The following is a 12,767-nucleotide window of genomic DNA, read 5'->3' on the forward strand; positions in this document are numbered from 1 at the left end:
TTAGAAATATGTACATTAAATAAAAGTTTGTCATCTATCCATATACCCAAGTACTTATACGTGACGTAAAAATGCTAAGATCATCAAGCAACTGTAGGCGAGCTTTTGAGAAGACCATGAACTTCGTTTTCTGAGGATTTAAAATCAATTTTAAATTGAGCAGAGCAGTTTGTAATGACATGATGAAATGCAGTCTGAAGCTCTTGCACAGCCTGTGCTATGGTAGGAGCATGAGTATAAATGACAGTGTCATCAGCATAGAAGTGTATTTTTGTGTCGCCAGTCCATCACAGGGTCACACATAGACAGACAACCACTCACACTCACATCCACACCTAAGGACAATTTTGGAGACACCAATTAACCTAGCCTGCATGTCTTTTTGATGGTGGGAGGAAGCCGGAGCACCCAGAGAGAACCCACGCGGACACAGGGAGAACATGCAAACTCCACACAGAAAGGCCAGGGCAACCGGGGTTTGAACCTTCTTGCTGTGAAGCGACCACAGCACCACTGTGCCGCCCACAGTTCTAAAACCAGATTGAAAATTGTTTAAAATATTTTTATCAAGTAAGAACTGTTTTAACTGTACGGGTTGGGGTAAATTTTTGGGGAAGCCAAGTGAAATGGGATGCTCAATTATCGTGCTATTGTTGTATTATTGTGCTATTACAGTGCAGGGTATAATTTTACACAAAATTAAATCATACTTTAAGGATGTACACTATCTGTTACCAATACACACGGTGAAAGTTACATTTACCGACACGTGTTGCGTCAAACTCTGCAAATGTTTGTACCAGCTCCACAAAATTGCCCCTGCTTGAGCTGCCAGCGGCCTCATTATGTCCCCTGAATGCTTGTTCTTGGCGGGCAAGATACAAGGCTGCGACGATCAGTATGGTTAAAACATCCCGATTCCTCTTCACCTGTAGATTGTGCTTCTTTGTGCTAATGCTTCTGGCCAAGTCCAGAGCCTCATCAATCCTGACACGTCCAAAAAGCTTCAATTTCACAGCACAATCTATGTAACATTTGGATTTACCGTGCCTCTCAATTGCTCGAGAAAGGTTGGCAAGGTCATTGAATCCTGTAGTGACCCAAGGGTTGTTCAGTGAACAGGAATCTTTGTCAAATCTTTGTATAGTAACCTATATTTCGAATTGCAATAATAAACGCTATAATATTATGAATTAACATAAATGTACAATCTATGGCTACAAGGTAAGAACATTTCTTTCTTTTTTTTTACTTTTTATTTATGCTTTTCGCAGAACATTCACAAGGAACAATATCTGAGACAGGTGATGAATGAACCAAAATAATACAGAGAAAAATAATAATAAATAAAAATATTCTGTTCATATATATAATACATATAAATATATATACATACACACACACATACACGCATATACATATATACACACCCACATACACGCACATATACATACATATATATTGCTGTACCTAATATGAATGTTCATATCTCGACAAGCGTGATACATTAATATACAGCCGCATAGTAATATATACAAAAAAACAAAACAAAAAAAACCCTATAGTTTTAAATATTCTTTAACAATGTGCCACCTCTGATTAAAAAGGTGTTAGGAGTGTGGTTTTTGTGTTCATGTCTTTCCTGTTTAAGTCTGTTTTAGGTTCTGTGTTTCTCTGTGTAGTCTTGTTCAGTTAGTTCCTAGTCCTATACATTAGTTAATATCTTTTGTGTTTACTCCTGGACTTGTGTTCCCAGTTTTGTCTTGTGTATTCCCTTGTTCTTTTACTGGTTCTGTTTAGCTCGTACTTGTGCATTCTTGGTTATTCACCCATGTCTGCTTGTCTAAGTGTTCTCTCTGTTACCCCCTGTTGTCTCTGCCTGCCTGCATCTCTGTTTTCCTGCTGTCTCTCTGCCTCCCTCGTTAGCCTCATGTCTGTCACCTGTGTTGCTCCCGCCCTGCTCGTTAGTCCCTGTGTGTGTGTGTGTGTGTGTGTGTGTGTGTGTGTGTGTGTGTGTGTGTATGTGTATACCTGGTGTTTCTGTCTCGTCGTTGTCCGGTCATTGTTCATGTTACCCCCCCCCGTCTGTCGTCTGTGTACTCTCTGCCTTCCTGTAACCAGTCTTGCTTGTCTTGTCACCCTGTACCTCTGGATTTTGGATTTCTGTTTGGATAACCTGTTTTTGGACTGTTGATCAGCCACTCTGCTCAGTGTGCTCGCCTTTAGTTTGTATTAAACTCCATTCAACTGTTCCTCCTCTGCCTTGCGTCCTGCGTTTGGGTCCTCCAACCTGCCTCCACCCCACCCACCGTAACAAAAAGGTCAGTTTTCAATTGTAATGATGCAGTCATTTTTTCCATCATATAAGTCTGTTTCAGTCTCTGTTTCCATTCAGTTACATTTGGTGATTCCACAGACCTCCAATTTGCAGTGATGGTTTTTTTGGCAATTAGTAGTAATATATGTAAAATATATCTTTGGTCAGCATTGAAAGCATCAACTGATATAACACGCAGTAAGAAAAAACGTACATTCGAGGGAACTTTTCTTTTCACAATTTTCTCTATCTCTTCTTTAATATTTTTCCAGTACATAAATTACATTACTGGACAGTCCCAAAATATATGCGTATGGTCACCTGTTTTACCGCATTGTCTCCAGCATAGAGCTGCAGAGGGATCTCTTACAAATTTTGAAATGACCAGAGGAGTATGAAAATAACGCATTTTAATTTTCCAGTCAAATTCCTTCCATTGTTGACTGTTAATTCCCTTGTAAATGCTCCGTATTTGCTTTTACACTACATCTGCATTCACCAGTCATACACATTCATACACTGAGCCTAAGTGCTCAAACGGAAACTAACATTCACACACATTCATACACTGCCGGAACAGCCGCCAGGGGCAAATCGGGGTTCAGTATCTTGCCCAAGGACACTTCGACGCGCAACCAGGGGGAGCCAGGGATTGAACTGCCGACCTTCCGATTAACGGCCAACCCGCTCTACCTCCTGAGCCCGCGCCCGTGGCACCTATAACAGCTTATACCATAACTCCTCCTCTATTACTGTATTGGCTTCCATTTCCCACTTTTCCTTAATATTGTAAGTGTTTCCAACCATATCTGCTAACAGTCTTTTATAAAGATGAGAAACATGTTTACCAACAGGGAGACGTTTTTCCAAAATTGTGATAAAATATTGTTCTATACTGTTTGGGATTTTGCCAATTCTTTCTTTTTCCTTATGGTTTGTAATGTCTGATTTGCAAATATCTATAGAAATCACTTGAGGGAAGATCGAATTGTTCCTGAAGTTGTGTGAAAGACTAAGTGTGCTTCTTCAAAGAGATGGTTGAAAATAAAGAGGCCATTAACTGCCCATCTCTTAAAACCATGGTCACTCATTGAAGGTGGAAAATCTACATTACCCACTATGGGCATAGCTCGAGACATTGTTCCAACATCCTTAAGCATTTTCTTTACTTCTGCCTATACCTTTATTGTATGTTTTATCCATTCATTTTCATGCTTGACATGTTTTAGGTCTATAAAAGGTAGGACAGACAACCGTGTACCCTTAACTTCCCCTTGCTCTATTTGAGTCCACTCCTCATCTCCTCTGATCCAAGACACGATTGCTGCTAGTTGAGTTGCCCAGTAATAAAATTTTATATTTGGCAGAGCCAAACCTCCTTTATTTTTAGCCAAATTAAGTGTTTTAAGTCAAATTCTGGGCCTTTTGTGTTGCCATACAAATTGGGAAATTAATTTGTTTAACATATTAAAAGTGGAAATTGGGACTCTTATGGGCAACGACTGGAATAAAAATAGGAGATGTGGGAGCAGGTTCATCCTCACGGTCTCAACTCTTCCCAGAGATAAAGGCAGAACTTCCCAACGAACCAGGTCATTCCTTATCTGATTAATTAGCTTTTTAAAGTTCGCCTGAAAGTCTTGTAGTTTCAGGTGTGATAATAATCCCAAAGTACCTAAATCCTTGTTTAGACCAATGAAATGACACCATCTCGTTTAGTTGTTTAGGCCATATTCCTGATATCATCATTGCCTCTGATTTATTAGGGCCCGAGCACGACCGTGTTTTTTTTTTTTTTTTTTTTTTTTTTTTTCTGCAAAGTAGGCTCAAATAACATGGCCTAAACATACTCGAAAACTCACCAAAATTTGCAAACATGTCAGAACCGGTGAAAAAGTTTCGCACATGGGCGTGGCAAAATGACTCGCTAGCGCCACCTAGAAAATTGGAAAAGATTAGCCCCTCGTTCACCTTCAACCTACATGTACGAAATTTTCTGGGGACATGTATCATATCAAGACGCACAAAAAAGCCTCAAGAACCCATAGCCTAAAGTCAACAGGAAGTCGGCCATTTTGAATTTTACGGCCATTTTTGGATGATTTACACACTCGTACTTACATACGTACTTTAACGAACTCCTCCTAGGGATTTAGTCGGATCGACGTCAAATTTCTGCTGTGCCTTCTAAAGGCATTGACGATGAAAAGTTGTGCTATTTGCTAGTTTTCGTCAATGGGCGTGTCCGTGGCGTCGATGATTCGCCATAAAACAGGAAGTTGTTGTAACTTCAGTGTACATGCTCACATCTGAACCAAACTTTACGTGCTTGATAACTCTCCCACCCCGCTATGGAGGACTGATCCTGACACAGTCAGAAATAAATACAGAAATAAATAAATGCTCGATAAATAAATAAGCATCCAATTACTTACACAAAAAAATAAAGTAAATAAATAAACTTTGGTAGTAATTAAATTATACAAGGAGACATAAATGTATATATTTTAATTAGTGCCTTTACTTATTCACCTTTGTTATAATTACCTTATTTGTTTATTCAACTTTATTTATTACTAATTTTTTAAATGTATTTATTTATGTGTGTGTTTTAATATTTTTGTCTGTTTTATTCTTCCTTTGTATTTATTTACCTTATTTATTTTCACCCATGGTATTTATTTCTGCCTGTCCTTTTTAAATTTCTGTATGCATTTGCTGTGTCTCAAGGGGTCATCTTCTCTGCTATAGGGAGAAGCACACGGTCAGCTGGCTGCAGCTAAATCTGGAGTGCACTCGTATTCAATTCTGTATGGTAAATTCAGTTTTAACGGAGCAGAGCGAGCTGACAGGCAGAGTTAGAGACTTTTTCTGTCCGTTTCTCTCTTTACAAAGACGCATGTTGCAGTCAGAGTCTTCTCTGAGATGCGATGCGAGCACGACATACAACACAATTTATCAAATTACACATCGGATATACAGTATGAAAATAAGATTGATTGGATTATACTCACAGGAAGTATAAAACCTGTTACATGCGTAACACAGTAATGTCAGGGAAATTACTTTACTTAGAATTAAGTACTGCAGTTGTACATTTGAAATACCTTCCTACCTTTCTGATAGGAAGCCTTCTTGAGGTGGTATAAAACATTTCTTCTTATATTCTGATTTGAGTTGTGGACAACTATGACCACATGAATTTAAAAAATTAAACATTTCACTGCCCAAGTCAGCTATAACACAAGTCTTGTTCATCAGACTACATGCTGTACAGTATTTGACTACAGATTTTGTCCCAGGATTTATTATGCATTTCTTCTTCTTCGTTGCATGATTTAGAATAATAAGGTGAGAAATGGGTCTGTTCTGAGTTCATCCTGCACTGCAGCAGCTAATAAAGTCCATTTAATCCCAAAAACGCTTTTCTTTTAGGCAGGCTGGAGCAGAAAACAACTCACCTTTCTCAAGTTGTACAGTAATGTCACATGTGTATGAAGGTGGATCAAACAAGCTAATCTTAAATGTCAAAGTAGAGAGGAGCCTAGTAGGCCTATTTATTTTCATTCATTACACAATATGAATAAGCTATGCAGACAGTTGTAAAGAAAGAACATCTTTTTCTTCTGTTCTCTACTTGTTATAGTTACACAGTATTAGGGGTGTGGGCTGTATTAAAAGTATCCACTGTTCTCCCATGCTCTAACACACAGTAACGATGAAATGTGCGCTGTTCTCACATTCTTCCTCTGTATGTACACATAAACAACAAGGCAGGGAAATATAAAAGGAATTTATTTTATGGTTTTGTACATTATTGTTCAGTGTACATGCTCACATCTGAAACAAACTTTACGTGCTTGATAACTCTCCCACCCCGCAGACATCTACACACCAATACCGATTTATATTCATAGCGGCAAGTGCTATGTAGCTCCACATAGGGGACACAGGAAGTGACATATAACACCTTCATGCGGCGTCGGAACCGCGTAGGAAATTCACAGCCGCACTGGCAGAGCTCCAGAATATGCAACTCGGCCGGCTCACACGCGGACGCGCTTACAAGTGCGAGGGCCCGCCCAACGCTGCTTGCAGCTTTAATTTTTCTTTTAACTGGGTTGTTTATTCCTTTTATGTTGTAGGTAATTAAATTAAGTAATGCCACCATTGTATTTATGCTGATTCATGTAACACCACCCGAACCTCTCATAAGCATCTTTTAGACCAAAACAGATAAAATAATTTATCTCCAAATGTACCACGTCAACCAAAAAGAAATTTGCAACCTGCCTCAGATAAAACAGAACACTAACATTATGAACATAAAACAGAACTTCCACAATTCCCGTCAGACACAGAGAATAAACTATAGCCATGTCTGACCCCTGGTGATAATGGGACAGAAAGAGGTGACCTAATCCCTCTGGAGAAAAGCACCCAGTGTGCAATAATGACCAGTATTACACTAACATGTAAGAAAGGTCTTAGTGAGTGTGAACCACTCATGTAGCCATCAAGAGCCCGTCTTTGTGACTTTACTTTTTTATTTTGTATTATCTTGTTATTGCTCTCAGTCTATGCAATGTTTATGCGCACTCAACATTGTGTGTACCTTTAGCAGCCCTAATCTGAAATCGAGCCGAAATCAATTTTAATTGCTGTATACCTCCAACTACTCATCCTCATCTTCCTCCTGAATCATAGCCTTCAAATCAGCCATCGCCAACCTGTTGGTTCTTCTCCTCTTTGCGCTGATGTTCCATCCTCCAGTTAGTTTCTCTTCGATGCGCTCTTTCTCTCCGCACTGCACCTCTACACCCATCTCTCTCAAAGTATCCGCGGCGTTGGCAATCTCAACTTTCAGTCGTGCTGGATACATGCACTTTGCCTGAATGCCCCTCTGCTTTAGCTGCTTGACAACTGCGTGAACCTTAGCTCGCTTCTTTTGTAGCTCAGGAGAATAATCTTGGTCAAAGAAAATCCTCTTGTCTTGAAACATCACCTTTCCTTGGCTCCATGCTTGCTGCAAAACAATATCTTTCACAGCTGTGTTGAGGAATCTCACAATGATTGATCTGGGGGGAGCCGCTGGATCTGTCGGTTTGGACTGAAGTGAGCGGTGAGCTCTTTCAATTTTAATGTCCAGATTGGGTGGTAGCGTCAGTACTTTGGGAAGCAGGGCTTTCACAAACTCAACCACATCTCCATGTTCACTGTCCTCTGGTATGTGAAATATTCGAAGGTTGTTTCTCCTCAGCCTGTTTTGTAGATCTTCACAGACAGCTGTGAGTTGTTTTTCGCGTTGAAACAAGTACCATATCACCCAGTGTCGCCCTGCCCCTGCATCTTCCACATCGCTTACTTTCCTCTCCAGCTCACCGATCCTCTGCTGGTGGTCCCCGAGCTGCTCCTTAATATCTATCACAGTCTTTTCCAAGCGCTCAAGGGTCCTTGTTGTTCGTGTGTGTCTCTGGCTGTTTTCTTCGCAAAGTTTTCTCATTTCTTGTATCAAAGACATTTCGCCCTCACGTGCTACCTGCTCCTCACGGCTAGTAGCATCTAAGCTAGCGCTGTTCGTGTTCGATGGTTTATTGTCGGATTCTTTCAAATGTCCTGTTTTTCCTTGTCCTCTCGTTTTCGATGTGGTAATCATCTTGTTCCCGGGCTATTTTCCTCCCTGAAAGCTTTATATATCTACATTTGTCACTGTCTTCTAAATTTTTTTCTGACGGAGCCTCGTCTCTAACCTGTTGTTCCAACCATGACGTCACCGGAAGCTGTCAAGGTGTCCTCAAATTCGGCAGGTCTGTAGTAAGTCCAAAAACCATAGGTGTCATTGACACTGGGGAAATGTCCCCACCATTTTTTGAAAGCATAACTTGTTAAAATGTTGTGAAAAATAGCTTGCAACAAGAAATGTTAAATTACAAATGAAACTGTTTTGGGAAAGGTTTTATTCTCCAGAATACAGGAATTTAAGTGTTTAACACACAAAATGTCATATCAAAAATATCAGCATTGAAGATTTCTTCAAAATGGCGTTAAACTTCTCGTCATGTTCTCTTGAACCCAATATTGTGCATTGTCGCAGCCATTATCTGAGCCCTTATGCCCCAACCACTCAACAAAGTGACGCCCTTGCCAACACATAATTACCTTCCATCCATCTTCATCCACTTATCCGGGATCGAAAGTACTTCTCCATGTCTTCTCCAAACTTCTCCCCACACCCGCATCTGCCACAGCAGAGGCTGCAGCCCTTCGGGCCCGTCGGTTGAGGCACCTAAGACCTTGAAACCACAACTTTCCGCTGCAGCTTCAGCAATAGAGGTTTTGAACATTGCCCATTCATGTTCCATGTCCCCAACCTCCACAGGGATGCCAGAAAAGCTCCGCCGGAGGTTTGAGTTGAAGATCTCACGGACAGGGGCCTCCTCCAGACATTCCCAGTTCACCCGCACTACCCATTTGGGTTTACCAGGTCTGTCCAGAGTCTTCCCCCACCCCCTGACCCAACTCACCACCAGTTGACAGCTCCACTCCTCTCTTCACCCGAGTGTCTGAAACATGCGGCCTCAAATCAGATGAAATGATTACAGAATCGATCATCAATCTTCGGCCTAGGGTGCTCTGGTACCATGTACACTTATGAGCATCCTTATGCTCAAACATGGTGTTCGTTATAGACAATCCATGACTAGCACAGAAGTCTAACAACAAACACCCACTCGGGTTCAGATCAGGGGGGCCGTTCCTCCCAATCACGCCTTTCCAGGTATCTCCATCACTGCCCACATGCGCTTTGAAGTCTCCCAGCAGAACTATGGAGTCCCCTGCTGGAGCCCCATACAGAACTCCATTCAGGGTCTCCAAGAATGCCGAATACTCTACACTGCTGTTTGGTGCATATGCACAAACATCAGAGTTTCCCCCCCCACTACCCGAAGGCGTAGGGAGGCGACCCTCTCGTTCACCAGAGTAAACTCCAACGTAGCGGCACTCAGCCGGGGACTTGTGAGTATCCCCACACCCGCCTGGCGCCTCACACCTTGAGCAACTCCAGAGAAGAATAGTGTCCATCCCCTGTTATACATAATTACATTTTTGAAAAAAACAGGCTGTCAACGCAGAGAATGTCTTCTCGGGACGTCAGGTCTGTGAGCCCATATTACATAATGTTCTGGCTGATATTCTACAATAGTATGCTAACAAATGCAAACAAAAACAAAGTTAGAAAGCAAAACAGACTACTTTGGCTTTTTCGTTAAACTTTGACCTTTCACCAAACCCAGTTGTTCACCATTGTTATTGGCATCCTGTCATGTCGTCCTCTGTAAGCTCACAAATGTGGTAACACTTGAGTGCACAAACCTGCCTGAGCAGTTCCTACCTCCATGAATTATTGTTAAACAGTTACAAAAATGTGTTAACAACATTCATGCTTTCACAAGGGAAAAACTCTCAGGATTGAGCTGTTTTAAGTCCACTATTTATTAGGGCAGCTCCTTCTTTTATGAGTAAACAAATTGGTATTTGTGTGTATATATTATTCAGAAAACACATAGATGTGGAAAACCTTGAAAAAGCTTAAGTTACCTGTACAGAAAAGCTGCAGCCATATCTTGTACATTTATGTTAATATTATGGTGTTTATTATTACCATTGGAATTATGCTATACAGTGGAGTAGTAAATAAAGGGCAGCTTTGTGCGCTCTTGCGAAATTCATGATATTATCTATATACAAATTAATTAATTAAAGTATAGTATATTATAATCCTTTCGCCTTATAGACTTGAAAGCAGATAGTGCAGAGAGTCTTGCTTTCATGGTGGTGAGTTGTTATTTGTGTAAGAATTGAAGTATTTTCTGGGGTTTATCTTTTAACATCGCCCACCTTGGGGCCACAGCGGCGCAATCACATGTCTAGTTCAATGAAACACCGTAAGCATTATTAGTTGCTCAAAGTTTCAGAGAGTTTGACGTGACTAGCGCTGTTTTCTGGGTTTTTTTCTTTTAACAGCGCCCGCAATAGCAGACTATTACTGTACCAACTAGTCTGAGCCGACATAACATCTCTAACCCAATATGAATTTACAAGATCTTGTCCACAGCACGTAATCGCTAATAATGTAGCAATTGCACTTTATCAGACCGACTGATCAGCCATGGCAGTTTTAACAGTAACTTGGCAATGCATTGTCCGGTCACCAGTCCCATCAAATTAAACAGCCCCTTCAATCATGGTTTCAGTAGTGAACTGTCATAGGAATGACAATTACAGACAAAACATTATATTCTAACCAGAAACATTTAAGAAAACGTAAATTACAAAACATCTTCAGTATTTCATACAAATAGAAGGTTTTTCAGTAAATTTTATCAAAGCTCCCGTTGTCACGGGATGTCTGAGGGACGGCCTTTAACACTGATAGGCTAAGGTCCTCAAATTCCACTGGAAGCCATGAGAAACATACTCACTCACTCTTTTGTTTTGCTGGCAACATCTTGATTATTAGCTAGTAAACAAGATACTTCAGATACTTCCGCATTCCTCCTGAGTAGTGACGTCACTGATCGAAGGGGGTCCCACACATGCATTAGGCAGATGATCCCATGGATTCCCCTGTCTGAAATGAGAGTAAATCAAATGCATTTCCTCCTGTGTTTAAACATGTATTTAGGTTACACAAACAGTCCACGCTCTTAACAACGATGGCGATGAGTTAAAAGAAATAGCCCGTGATTTGTTGTAAACAACAATGAAATAGACTAGTGTTATTTTTCGTTCTTATTTTAAACTCCGCCTGTATGGCAGTAGGAGGTAGGATGCGATCTGTTATGCGAATGCCTGTAGTGTAGGCTAAAACTGCGGATCGTATTGTCTGTGTGACAGCAGGTGGGGTTATGAGAATAGGATGGTTTCACAGCTAGACATCTGTCTTTTTGACACGACTGTGCGAAATGCGTGTGTGTATCTATGCACAGACAATGTTAGCCTGACTGTTATTGCGGTATAAAAACTATGTAGTGTAGCGCTGATGTTTTATCTTTATCATCGAAATATTGGGTTCGTTGGTCTATGTGACGCAGTGTGGTTATCAGGAACTACATATTACGAAGAGCAGAGGGTAGAGTTAGTGATAGAGATGCATTTAAGCGTGAGAACACAAAGCAGATGATTCTCACAGAGAGGTCATGTCATCGACATGAATATGATTATGGGGATAGATCTGCTTTTTAGGTTTGAGGGATGCAAGATTAGTATGGTATCACAGCTATACATTTGTCGGTTTGATATGACCGAGCATATGCGTATGTGTTCTCACTATCATTTAGCTTATCTTTGCATAAACCATAATGTCAACCTGACTGGTATTGCGGGATAAAACTGTGAATGTGGAGCTCTGATGTTTTATCTTATCATCATAATATAGGGTACTTTGGTCTATGTGAGGTGGTGTGGTTATCAGAAACTATGTATTACGAAGAGCATATGGTGATTTGGGATTTAAGCGCGAGAACACAAAACAGATGGCTCTCGAAGATAGGTGATAGTCATCGATATAAATATTATTATGGGTAGATCTGCTTTTAGCCTTGTGAGCCGTTGTGAACTTACTGTGCATGATTCTGCGAACTTTCTCATGGAGGGAGGGAGAAATGATCCCATCAACCTGTCAAAAGCAGACTTCTGTCGGCTTAAGATGAAATAGTAAACCTTGATGTAAAAGACATCTGTCTGATCAATGTAGGGTAGTTACTATGGTCTCAAGTCTACATGGTGCTAAGTCTGGTTTCAGATGTTGCATGAATCAATCGCCACGACCCTGGAAAGACATCCTATAGGTGTAATGCATAGACTACATATGAGATCGCTACCTTCTTCTGTCAAAAGTCAGATATATGGTGATCTAGTGTAACATCAGATTACGCAAAATGTTTTTTTTTAAATCTAGTCCTACACATCTGCTGTAGCACGTTGCGTGTCCTGATGCCGATTGTACACATGTTACAGACAATTATCTGTGTATCGTCGCAGTTGTGGGCCGTTTAAGATTAATATACAATGAGTTTATTTATTTTAAGGTCAATCTTCATGTCAGCAAATGAGAACTATTATTATTATTATAATATAGATTATAACACATATAGTATGGCTTCTGGAGACAAATGGTGATCATTTAAATCTATCCTTATCTAAAAATTTGTCTGGGACGGGTCCCGATGACAAGGCCCCCTTCGGTGACATGCCTCGACTAGTCTGCGGATCATGTGTATCTTTTTCACAACGTTTATATAAAAAGGGATACTATGAGATTGAACAGATTAGATCTATTTCTTATAAATGTTGATAGATAAATTCTAATTCAACGAGTTATGACACAAGGTTCTATGTATAATTGGAACACAATTTATATATAGTCTATCATACTAATTCTAAGGAC

At 40.4% G+C, this 12,767-nt stretch overlaps 1 protein-coding gene across 2 annotated transcripts in view; it reads left to right on the top strand.

Annotated features, from left to right (window-relative positions):
• The first annotated feature begins 2,193 nt into the window (after positions 1-2,193).
• macir (macrophage immunometabolism regulator) overlaps positions 2,194-12,767 on the top strand; it is a 42,345-nt gene continuing 31,771 nt past the window's right edge. For both annotated transcript variants that reach the window (XM_038733537.1, XM_038733538.1), the window contains exon 1: positions 2,194-2,321. The gene's annotated coding sequence lies outside the window, so the exon portion shown is untranslated. The remainder of the gene's footprint in view (positions 2,322-12,767) is intronic.

The sequence above is a fragment of the Micropterus salmoides genome, unplaced genomic scaffold (assembly GCF_014851395.1).
Source record: "Micropterus salmoides isolate LMB-PRFRI ecotype aquatic unplaced genomic scaffold, ASM1485139v1 Ms_hic_scaffold_20, whole genome shotgun sequence".
Taxonomy (NCBI): Eukaryota; Metazoa; Chordata; class Actinopteri; order Centrarchiformes; family Centrarchidae; genus Micropterus; species Micropterus salmoides.